Genomic DNA, 12,290 nt, shown 5'->3' with positions numbered 1-12,290 from the left:
CAGGGCCTGGTAAATGGCAAAGCCAGGATTCCAACCCAGGCACCCTCATATCGGAGCCCAACTTGTTAGCTGCATTGCCGTCTGGAGGGAAGGCACACGTTCAGAGATTTCTTCATATTATTTCCCTTTGTGCCCAGGATGGCAACGATGAAAAGAAACAGACAGCAATTTATTATATGGAGCATAGCAAACACGGAAGAGAGTGAAATGAAATAAAGTCAGAGGTCTGATCAAGCGGGGCCCCGTGGCCATGATCTTAGTGGCACCGCCGCTGCCATCCCCGCTGCCACTGGCAAGCGGGGAGCAGCAAGGACAACGAAGCAGCAAAAAAAAAAAAAAACAAACACGCAGGACACACTGGATTGAGAATAGCGTCAGTGAGAAGGATGTCGCTGCTATTCTGCATGGCAGGCTCCTCTCCCCAGCCCCTGCTTCAAGGCAGCAGGGTTTTATATTCATGGGGAGTGGGGGGCTCCATGGAAACGTCTCATGATTTTGAGACCAAGGCCCTAAGTTTGAGCTCTGGCTCTTCCATTTGTTAGCTGTAAGACGTGGGCAACACCTAGTTTCTGTATCCATAGGGCAGTAATACTAATGTCATTGTTATACATGTGGAGGTCAAATTAGAAGATGCTTTAAAATTTTTAAAAATTTTAAAAATACTTATTTATTCATGAGACACACACACAGAGAGGGAGAGACACAGGCAGAGGGAGAAGCAGACTCCCTGTGGGGGGCCCGATGGGGGACTCGATCCCAGGACCCCGGGGTCACGCCCTCAGCCAAAGGCAGACGCTCAACCGCTGAGCCACCCAGGCGACCCAGATTATATATTTTTTAAGTAAAGGTATGATTATTATAAACATGAACATTATTTTCATGTCATCTCTTTTTGTGATATCCTATCCCAAGTTGGACAGCAAAGGGAATAATTCTCTTTCTGCCTCATGAAAGCAGAACATTTATGTCAAGAGTCACTGCCAGGGCTAAGCGGAGACGTTTCACAAATGAGACATACTGGAGGATATAGAAAAGGTAACAGCCCTAACAGGGAATTTTGGATTAAAAACTGAAATACAGACTTTACTTGCAGTGCTAGGTACCAGACAGACATGCACACCACCCTCTGGGTGATTTAGACCTAAGGGAATCCTCTTTTGCTTCGGTGATTTTCAGTTTCCAGATGGTAATTATAAACTCTGACAGTCTGAGTGATATAATTATTTCATACTCATATTGGAAGGTTTTGGCACTTTGGGGTATTATAAGTTATTTTGTTCAAAGCTATTTTCTTAAGAACTCTTTTCCACCAAGATAATCTAGACCAATAGGAAAATTGATTTAATGGAGAAAGTTTGCTTTATAACTAAAAATTTCAAAGTTAGAAGAAATCATACTCCCATGTTATTGGCCTTATTTCAATTTTAGCATGGAAATGAACGACTCTCCCTAGGAAATCAAGATGAAATGGGTTTTACTTTTTACCTTTCAATTTAAAATGAAAATCCAAATTTGTTAGCAGGCAATGTGATTTACATCAACCTTTCTCTCGTGATGATCAGCTGTGCACTGAAGCCTTTATTAAGCATCACTACTGTTAACCAGCTTCAGGTGGTATAATTCACATACCCGACTTATTCAAGGAACTGGTGCAAATGATGGTCCCCGAGAGGAACAATTCCAGTATGGCTTATGCTTTTTAATAATATTAGCTTCTGTTTCTATGGAAACTGCACATCCTGTTTTGCTGTTTGCATAAGATGTCTTTATTTATTAAAACATATTCCAGTAGTTAAAACTAATAGCATTCTAATCTGAGTATAATATCACACAGACATTTTCACAGATGAGTTAAGAAATCAAACTTTATTATAGGAAGCTATGCTGATATGAAGTGCCCATTAAGTAGGATTATGTTTTTGAATTCTTGTTATGTCTCAAAAACACTAACACTGGAACTCAAAGAGAGAAATGATTATTTAAAAGTCATTTGAATCCAGTACATCAATAGAAAAATGGGCAAAGGATAAAAACCTATGTAAGAGTGCATATGACTAATTAACATAAAATGTATATTCATATATATTTACAAATAATAGATACATTATATATGTGGTGAATGAACATAAAATATATTCAGCCTCACCAGTATTCAAGATCTGCAATTGAAAACAATATCAAAATACCAGTATTTACCTCTTTAGTTAGTTAGCCAAGATGAGAAAGAATGATAAAACCCAGGGTGGAAGAGTCATGAAAAAACTGGTGCATGATGGGAATGCAGATGGGAACGAAATCGGTGCCAGTCTCTGAAGGACACGCTGACATTGAGAAAATGTGTCAAAAACAATATATGCAAATCACTTGACTCAGACATTGCGCCTCTAAAAACTTAAAGATTTATGGAGAAGTACTATAATGAGAATACTTATTGTACTATTGGTTGTGCTAGAAAACGACGAAAACAAAATATGGAAATAAGCAAAATGCCTGTCATTAGGGAAATGTTTAAATTGATCATGCTCCGAGAGTTACACTGCACCTGCTTTTGCTCACTGGTGTTTCCGTAATTCCTAGCACAAGGCTTGGATGCTCAATATAGTTGTTGAATACATTACAGTGATTTTACAGAACTATAGTTAATTATCTGGACAGATGTCCATGGTACATTAAGTTAAAGAAACTGACTAAATTGTATATAAAATATGAGTATTTTTAAAAATTATCACTGTGTCTGTACATATGTGGATAAACATGATGACACACATCCTAATAACTGAATCAAGAAGTGATTTAGAAGAAATAGACTTTAAATGTGAAACAGTTGTAGGAATATTAATGTATTTTGCTCATGTTTTCTTTTTATGTATATATGAAGAATGACATATAATAAAAAAATTGATGCCTAAAAACCTCTGAAATCATTCTTCTGATAAGCATAAGATTAAAATTCTACATAGGAAAGCATTATATCATAGTTCTCTGGTGGTTGTGTTTTGTTTGTTCCTTAGAAGCACATAAAAAATGATGTGTCTAACAACTGATATTGCTGTGGGTTTCATGAAATATGGCACCTCTCAATTGATCTATTGCAGCAATATTTTAACTAGCGTCCTTATCTCCTTCCAATTCATCTCACCTGTTCACAGCAGCTTTACCCTCTGAAACACCAGTCTAATAAAAGTATTTGCCTTTTCAGAAAATGGCAATGCTTTTCCTCTGAGTACAGGTTAAGTCCATGACATAGCTGATGGTTCACAACCCCCCCAAATACAGATGTTGAAGCCCTCACCCTTAATATGATGGCATTTGGAGGTGGGGCCTTTGGGAAGGAGATTTAGGTGAGCATGGGGCCCCACGTTGAGACTAGTGTCCTATAAGAAGAGGAAGAGACACTAAAGTGCCCCCCTTCCCTCCCTCCATCTCTCCCTCCCTCTCTTTCTTTCTCCACATCATTTGAGGACACAGCGAGAAGATGGCCGTCTGTAAGCTAAGAATGGGGTCCCCACTGGGGAATCGAATCAGTTGACCCCTTGACCTTGAACTTCTCAGCCTCCAGACTGTGAGAAATAGGTTCCCGTTGCTTAAGCCACCCAGTTGATGGTATTTTGTTGTGGCAGCCTGGGCCAAGATACGATCTGAACTCTATGATGGAGACGTCACAAGTTCCTCAGCCATCCACCACACACCCAGCATACCCACCATTCTGTACCCAAGTTTTTCAACATCCTCGTACTTTCCAGATCCACCTCTTGCTTATATTAATCTGTCCACCCAGATTGTTCTTCTGAACTCACAATCCCAGTCGTCGCCCGAGGAAATCCCACTGTTGTTTCAAAACCATCACCTCCCTTCTAGATTGTTTTATCCATAAACGAACTGTCCCTTTACTGGGATAACATTATTGGACATTGACACTTATCACAAGTCAGTCATATATAATTATTGATTTTGAACACATCTGTGTCTAAATCATACCTTACTTGGCTTTCTTTTCTCTACCTCTTCACCTGCTCAGATACGATGCACAACACCAAACAAGTAGGTAATAAATGTTGACTTAAAGATTGTATTTATTTATTTATTTGAGAGAGAGAGAGAGAGAGAGAACAGATGGAGGGGCAGAGGGAGGGGAGAGGGAGAATCTTAAGCAGACTCTGTGCTGAACGTGGAGCCTGATGTGGGATTCGATCTCACATCTCTGAGATCACGACCCAAATGGGAATCAAGAGTAGATGCTTAACCGACAGAGCCACACAGGTGCCTCAGGGTCATACTTGTTAAACTTTAACTCTTCTGTCAGAGTTCAAAACCTTATGTTAAAATATATTTAGAAATATTTTAAAGTATAATTTTCTCCACAAAGCTAATTCAGTTTGAAGCTTCAAATGCCTTGATTTTAGCATGAGGATTTCTGTACTTGGTTGCATAGTGGTCGCCGCCAACACCACCATGATAGTAATTATAGACCTACTGTGTGCCAGGCACTGAGCTGAACACCTCACCCACATCATGGCAATTAATCCAACGAGAATTTTATTGCACAGATACTATTATTACTTCCATTTTGCTAATGAGGAAATAGGCCTTGAGAGGTCAAGTAATTTACCCAAGACCACGTAGAGAGAAACAGTAGAGCCAAGGTTTCAAACCCAGCTTCTCTGTATTTAATCCATACTTTTAACCTCGAAAATAGATTGCACCTTAATACATGTTTTTATCTGACATTTTACTTAGTCTTTGTGAAAAATCAAAATAGTAATTCTCACTGTCTCTATTTGATTGGACTCAGCTCTTCTTGGACCACGAGTTTCTCTGACTGCAGCATGGAAAGCCTCTGCTGCAACGCCCTGGTCTTCTCAGATCGAATGTGTCATCCTAGAAAAGATACACAGACGTGTTTTCACTTTCTACAATTATTCCACAAATCAAATTGCCCACTGATTTCTACTTCCTTAAAAGTACTTCTCCTATGCATTTTTCACATAGGATAATTCTTAAAGGTCTTAAAGTAACTGTCTGGAGAAAAGTTAAGACCTAAATCTTAAAGTTGGATTACAGTGCTTTTAAAGCTATGGAGGCTAAAAAAGAGTCCATGTACCATTAAACTAAATCAGATGAAATGTGAGCAAGTGAACAATACGTCCCACAATACGGAGGAAGACACAGGCTGTTTATGTCAAGGCACATGCATGCATGCAATAAAGCAGGATGATGCTCAGGGTTTTGCAAATGCATATCACTTGCACAGTTATTTGTGTGCCGGGGCCCCTGCCCCAATCCTCAGGCTCACCTCAGTGGCCACGTGGCTCCTGCTCCTCATGGGCACTGTGTCTCACCCAGACTTTTGTTAGTGGTCTTGAGAGTTGTTGCTTAAGAAGTTAAGAGTTCTGTTTCCCTCAAAATCCTCTTCGCTGTATTTCCTGTCTCTCTGCCATCTATCATTTCTCTTCTTAGAGATATAAACCTATTGGTCAGAGAAAACTTGAATCATGACTTGTTGTACCCCAAATGCTTACTCTGCTATGAAATTATTGGTTTGGCTTTAAGAGTGAAGACGTGGAAATAAATGTATGTATTTCAAGGTCAAGTATTTAATACAGGCTGTTGGACTTCTCTATATAGCCCTCTAAACCTTAGTTTAGTTCAATGGCCCCCAGTCAATGACAATCAGAAACACATCTTTAATTAAACAAAAGTAGGGTCTATTGACTCATTGCAATGAGGGCAAACACACACCGTGAGGAACTGTAGAGCCACGTGGTATAAGGGTGTTAGAATGGGCTTAAAGTTATTATCTTTAATAAATCTTACTAAAGTTGCAGGAGGAATGAAGCCAGGCTCAAGCTGTCACTGATAAAGAAGCAGTACTCTTACCAGGCAGGAAAAGGAAAGTTTAGTGATTTTTGTGACAGTGTTTGGACAATGTTCTTGTTTCTGTCAGTGTTCAGGCATTGTTGGAAAAGGTCTTCATTGGGTCATGATCCCTCAAAGTCACAAAATATCATCGATTGATATGGATGTTGTGGGAAATGTTTATGTTCAACAGGAGAAGACCCCAACCTGGCTCTGAGTGTTGGGCCAGATCTAGAAACTCCGAGGCCTAAATAGGAGTGCCAGGTTGGCTGCTGGATGTCACTGTCTCTTTCTCAGAATCAACTCTCTGAAGAAAGTCCACATGGTATTTTGATAGGGATTGCATTGCACACGTACATTGCCCTGGAAAGCATAGACATTTTCACAATATTAATTCTTCCAATCCATGAGCATGGACTATTTTTCCATCTCTTTGTGTCTTCCTCAATTTCTTTCAGCAGAATCAATAACCGGATTTCAGAATCCCTCAGGTCAGAGACTGTTTTCTGATCCCCATGACCCTGGCCTTGAGTGTCTTGCTCAGTAAATGTGCTCAGTGAGTGCTGGTTGGAGGTAGATTTCTCCTTTCTCTCTAGCCAGCTTGAACCTCTAGGGTGACTGGCTGAATAATCAGAAAAATCTTTGAAAAAAAAACCCATAAATCTAATTTTAAGTCTGCTCAGAAAATCATAAACCATTAGTAAAATATGCTCTGCTGGTTCCAAATACACTGCTTTTCATCTTAGTGGTCTCAATTAGCATAATTTACCAACACTAAAAATGATTTCTGGAACAAAAGCCTCTGAAAATAGAAATAAAGAGAGCTTTTGTCCTCCTTGTTTTAGAAATCAGTTTCCCAAGATTTCACTATAAAGTCATTAAAAGGCCACGATGAACTGCTGATACTGATTTAAATTCTCAACCATTTTCTTACTATTGGCCATTAACCATCTGAAATTCCTACCATGAAATACAGGGCTGAGGAGGTGCCTCGACCTTCTAAGGCTAGCATTTGATATAACAAAAACACAATCTCCAAGGTAACCTTGGTAGAAATAATGATCAGAGTTTATCGTTCGGCTGCCCTTTAACCCATGGCGATGAGTCACCAGAAGAGGGGACTCTCTTTAATCATAAAGGTGATTCAGAAAAACTCGCATGCAGATATATTCATTTACCAAGTTATTAATTAAGTGTGTGTTCATTGCAATCCAGATCTGAGCCAAATCTGGTGCTCTGCACTGGAATGCCAACGGTCAACAAGAACGGGCAGGAATCCTGCTCTCGTGGGGTTTGCTGTGGAGCAGGTGAGCCAGACAGGAATCCAACAAGCAAACTCATGTCTGAAGAATTGCAACTGGACAGACATCATCTGAACGAGGGGGCCTGGACTTGCAGTAGATGGGCCTTCAGGGAACATGACTCTAGAGCTAACAAAGAGGGAGAAGGGGGAAGAAGGAGGAGAGGATGGCTCGGGGGAAGAAGTTGGAGAGGATGGCTTGAGAACATTCCAGACAGAGGAAAGAGCAGAGACAAAGGCTTCAGAGCAGCATGATGGGGGCTTGTCTTAAATTGGGCTCCTTGGAAACAGACTCTGAGACAGAGATTTACTTTACAGTCCGCTGTTTATTGGGTGTGTTCTCAGGCAAAACACCCACATGGAAGCGGGTCTGGAGCTGGGATGGCCCCTGTGAGTTGCCTGGGCCTTCTCACGGGCAATCCTCTGTCCGCAGGGCGGGCAGTGGGCCCAAAGCTGAGCCAGCTGGGGGCAATTTTCAGAGTGGGGTTCAACTGTGGGCGTCAGCAGGCAATCCTCGTGGCAGGGGGGGAAATGAACGTCTTAGGCCTGAGGGGGAGCTGGATGGGATGCCGCAGCTCCCACTGTGAGGCTCTGTGTGGCCAAGGTAAGAGAACTAGAGGGCGAGTGGGTGGCAGGATGAGGGCCCGGAAGGGTGGGCAGGACCAGGCCCTGTAAACCTTCTTGGGATTTCAGACGGTATCTGAAGAGTTACTGAGGAGAACAGAGCCAGAAGATCAACGCCGCCTCTGGCAGGTAACGCGTGTCCTGGGCAAGGAGGTACCCCTGAACCGCAGTGGGACTCTTCTGTGTATCTCTGGCTCCTTTCAGACTGGCTCCGTGATCTCTGTTAGCTATTCTCGGGACATCCATCTCAGCAGTCCTGGGGGTGCTCTTGCACCAGCTCAGAAGCTAGGCAGTCGTATAGATGAGAGAAGTGCGATGGGGATAAAGTCATTAATATTCGTTACAGCATCTAAAGGTATTCAAATACAAATGTTTGAAAACGCTGTGTAGAATGTGTTATATTTTATGGTCCTTCCAGCTAGTTCTCAAATGTAATGTGTAAATACTTACTAATCCTTAGTAAATGCACAAACCGTGTCAGCGTGTGAGACTGTCATAATTGGTGTCAATTGACCACGTGGAGTTAGGAGGAATTTTATCTATAGCTATTTTCTGTAGCTCTATAATCCCTAAGTTCACACGAAAAGGACATTCATAATACAAAGCAGAAAAATCAAGTTGATTTAGTAAAACCACGTCACATACTTGATAATAAGATATTAAGAATGCACACTTTGTGCTTAGGTGTTCAGTCAAATCTTTGATGTTATTATTATGAATCATTCTTCTTGCTCTAATGCTTCATTGTGTGATCCTTCAGAAGCTCCTGAGAAGCTCTGGAAATGATTCTTGCTCAGATCTTTCTCCTGGAAAAGATGAATCATGGCCATTCGTAAAGACCATGGAGACTCTTGCCTGACAGTTTAATAGCTTTCCCTTTAGTCACTGGGTGTAAGAATCTAATTTTGAGCCTATTCATTTGTGAAAAAGGTCAGTGTAATTTCCTGATAGCTCCCGTGGCCTCCCCCAGAATGAGTTGTCCTCTATGACCATGATACTGGTATCATGTTGGAAAAGTCAGTGTTCTGAGGTGTTTTCCCCACTGAATGCTGCTTTGCAGGACCAGATTCACTGGTATAAAACCCTCACCTGGGTCTCATTCTAGACCTTCTCCTCTTTCCCAGTCAACCAATCAAGCAAGCCAGCGAGCCTGGCCAGTTCATCCCTTAGGCAACTCTCTTTCAACTCTTCTGCCATCACCATGGACAACTCTACCACAGTCATCCAGTGGCTTCACTCCTGTGCCTTCCTCACCACTAGTCTCCTAGTCTCCTGCACCTCCAGTCATCCCGCCAGTCTGCAATCTGATCAGAAACTTTCCTTGAGAAGCCCCTAGGGGCTCCCATCACCCTATTCCCACGTTGAGAAGCCACTCACCTTCTGTATCTCTAGATTCCATATTGTATAGAAGGAAATGGTCTCATCTGTCTTTTGGTAAAGTCTTTCAAAAGACTATATAGCTTGGATGTGATAGGCAGTTTCCCAACTGCGAACTTATAGACAGGATTACTCGTCAGAGGAAGAGTCATGATTGTTTCAAACTCACGTTGACTATCCTCCCTTTGTCTTATGGAGAATAGAATGAATTATCTCCCATATGCAAGGGCCTGTTGAAATTGCATGTTATAATTCAGCACACCCTGATAGTGGGTTGTATTTCATCGATAATTACAAAAATGACTATAATCAAACCCCTAACCTTGGGGAGATTAAAATCTATTTGTGGGATATAGAATCTTAACTAACTACAATTGCAGCTAATTCTGTATGGCAGGCATAATAAAATACGGAAGAGAACAATCCATCCTGACTAGGGTGTCAGGAGAGCTAGCATCTGGTCTGGGCCTCGGAGTAGCAGGAAGATATTCTAGGTGAGTAGAATAACAAGAGAGGCCTGTGAGGAACAGAAATTTAGGGGAGCCATGCAATCATTAGTAGGTGGTGGGGAGGAGGAGGAGGAGTTAGAATGGGACACAGGGCTGGAAGGATGAAGTGTAGTTAGAAGATGGGGGACTTGAAATGCCACATTCAGGATTTTGTACTTTATTCCTGAGGCCACAGAGAAGTTTTGAAGGTGGTGAGCAGATCTGACTTGCACTTTAGGACTGTCGCACAGCTGTAAGAAGGAATATCTACAGAGGCCAGAGGCTGGAGGCAAGGTGGTGAGGGAAGGGTGAATGGGGCAGGAGCGGTGGGATTACAGAGAAGAGGACAGATGGGTGAGTTTGAGTGAATAATTGCTGAGCGTGGACTATAGCCTGTATACAGCAATGAGAGCAAGAGAGTTGAAAATATCCTGATATTTCTTGCCTGGGCAGGCAGGCAGCCCTCAAGATGACTCCCAATGCTCCGCATCTCCTGGCATCCCCACTGTCCCGTCCACTCTCACATCGTACCCGGGTTGTTCTTTTCGGCCAACGGAATACAGCAGAAGTGATGGTGTGCGCCTTCCAACCCCAGGCCATGGGGGGATGATCCCTCTGGCCTTGTTCTGGTTGTTCTGTCTTTTTGCTCTGGGGGAAGCATTGTTTGCCTTCTCCTGAGTGTCTTTATGGAGAGATGGACACGGCAAGGAACTGGGGCATCGTAACAGTAGCCAAGAGCCCAGGTGAGTGACGTTGGAAGTCAATTCTCCAGCCCAAAGGAGCCCCTGCAGGACCTGACATCGCGACCACAACCTCATGATAGATTCTGAGCGTGAACCACTCAGCCAGGCCATCGTCAGAATCCCGACCCTCAGCAAGCGTGTGAGGCAGTAAGTGTTCACTGTCATCAGCTGCTAAGGTCGGGGATTCACAGCATGGCGATGGATAGCTAATAAACCGGGTAATAAGGCCGATATGTTTGGCTAGGGGGGGATAGCACAGAAAGAGGAACAGTTTTGCCAAGGAGGTAACAACCTTGATGTTTTACGAATTTGGTCTGTGCCATTTCTCTGGCGTCTCTGCCCATCTGGCATTTGGGAACAGAGATAGGTTTGGAGGTTGTCACGCGGTGTAGTGTGGTAGGTCTCAAGCTTCATGAGAGTCACCTGGAGTGCTTGTTACGGAGATTACTTAGCCTCTCCCCAGAGTTTCTGGTTCTGTAGCCCCAAAGTTGTATTTTTAGTATGTTACCAGGTGATGGGGATATTTCTGGTCCAAGAAACACATTTGAGAACCATGGTAGAAAGTGAAGTTGAGAGGAAAACACAAAATGATAATGTCTGTTATAACTAATAGGTCTCATCTCTTCCAAGTATTACATAGAGCTGAAATATTAGCAATTAAAAAATATGAATGGGTTTAAAATCTTGACCAAGCTTAGGGTTGGGAATTGTTGTAGGCGGTAATTTATTGTTACCAAATATAAGATAAAAATTGGGTTTTCTGGCTTTCGAAGGTACATATATGCTCAGCACCTCTACTATGGATTTCCACTGAGCTTCCTTTTCTTTTCCACTCTTGATTTTGGCTCTTGGTTTTGTCTTTATAGCCTGCAAATGAATTTCAGTCAACCAACAAACATGTGTGAAAAAATTCAAAAGGAGCTTTAAAATACCCAATTACGTGCTGTAGGGATTTCATACTCGTTCTTAGATTGCTGGAATCAGTCTCTGGAGATCTTGCTTTGATAACCAGGAGAAGTGATTACATAGACCTCATATTAAAGTTGTGTGGCGTTGGGCTCTGCATCTTACCAGATAAGGTACGACAGCCAATTAGGGGCCATTTCCATAATGAATAGCTTGCTGCTCAGGAATAAAGGATTGCATTTCTTAACCCCCTGGAAAGTTTACAATGTATGCCAATTAAATATTTGACTCATATAATTAGCTAACCATGGAAAGCTAACAAATTGAGTTTTGTTTTCTCAATGAAATTTTTGTGTGTGGAGGCCCTTAGGGTTTGACCCTTTTCCTTGTCATGTCAAGGACTTGGGTTCCAACGCCTTCCTTGGCCACACCACCTAGGAAGGAGGGCAGAGTACCTGATCTCCGATGCTTCAGAGAGGAAGCGGCCCCTCTTGGACTTGGACTCTCTGGTTTCCTAGTAACTGCTCTTTTGCCTTTGCTACTCTGAGCTAGAACTCCAGCCTTGTTGCCTGGTGACCGCGTCGTTCTGCATTTCCTGCCGGTGACAACGGATCCTGGTGCCAGCCACCCGCCTTGCAGCACCTTCACCTATTACCTCTGGTTCAGGAGCCCAGACATTGCGCGCTCTGCCCGCGGGTTCGGCCTCCATCCCCCCACCCCTGCCCCCGAACAGTTCCTATCCATGGAGCCTCTAGTTTGGGACCTACCTACAAACTCGCGTCCCTGGCAGTCTGTCCTTCCAATAACCCAGTCCAGGTGTTCTCGTTGGCTCGTGCCTTGTGCGTGTCTTACTTAAGTCCCTGTTGTGAATCTCCCCGGTCTGGTTGATCCTGTCACCACCTAAACCGTGTAGGCCTCTGGGGAGGACACAGAAAAGAACAAGTGGGGGAGAGGGGGGATTAGAGCCCCCAGGCTGACTGCTTGCTCCACCCTGAG

The 12,290-nt window shown here is 42.9% G+C and overlaps 1 long non-coding RNA gene across 6 annotated transcripts; it reads right to left on the bottom strand.

Moving 5' to 3' along the window:
• Positions 1-4,097: 4,097 nt before the first annotated feature.
• On the bottom strand, positions 4,098-11,822 carry LOC112644565 (uncharacterized). 6 transcript variants are annotated; one of them, XR_003126501.3, is made up of 6 exons: positions 11,750-11,822; positions 9,158-9,387; positions 8,426-8,586; positions 6,064-6,219; positions 5,294-5,467; positions 4,098-4,878 (listed from the first exon to the last, which is right to left on the bottom strand). It is a non-coding gene; the product is annotated as an uncharacterized LOC112644565 (long non-coding RNA). The 6 variants fall into 6 exon arrangements; XR_003126502.3 differs by lacking the exon at positions 11,750-11,822 and adding an exon at positions 10,177-11,677; XR_003126499.3 differs by lacking the exon at positions 9,158-9,387 and having other exon boundaries at positions 11,750-11,820.
• Positions 11,823-12,290: the final 468 nt, after the last annotated feature.

Source organism: Canis lupus, chromosome 1 (genome assembly GCF_003254725.2).
Source record: "Canis lupus dingo isolate Sandy chromosome 1, ASM325472v2, whole genome shotgun sequence".
In the NCBI taxonomy this organism is placed as follows: domain Eukaryota; kingdom Metazoa; phylum Chordata; class Mammalia; order Carnivora; family Canidae; genus Canis; species Canis lupus.
Note: the sequence above shows the minus strand (reverse complement) of the source record. Positions and strands in the feature narration are given on the sequence as shown.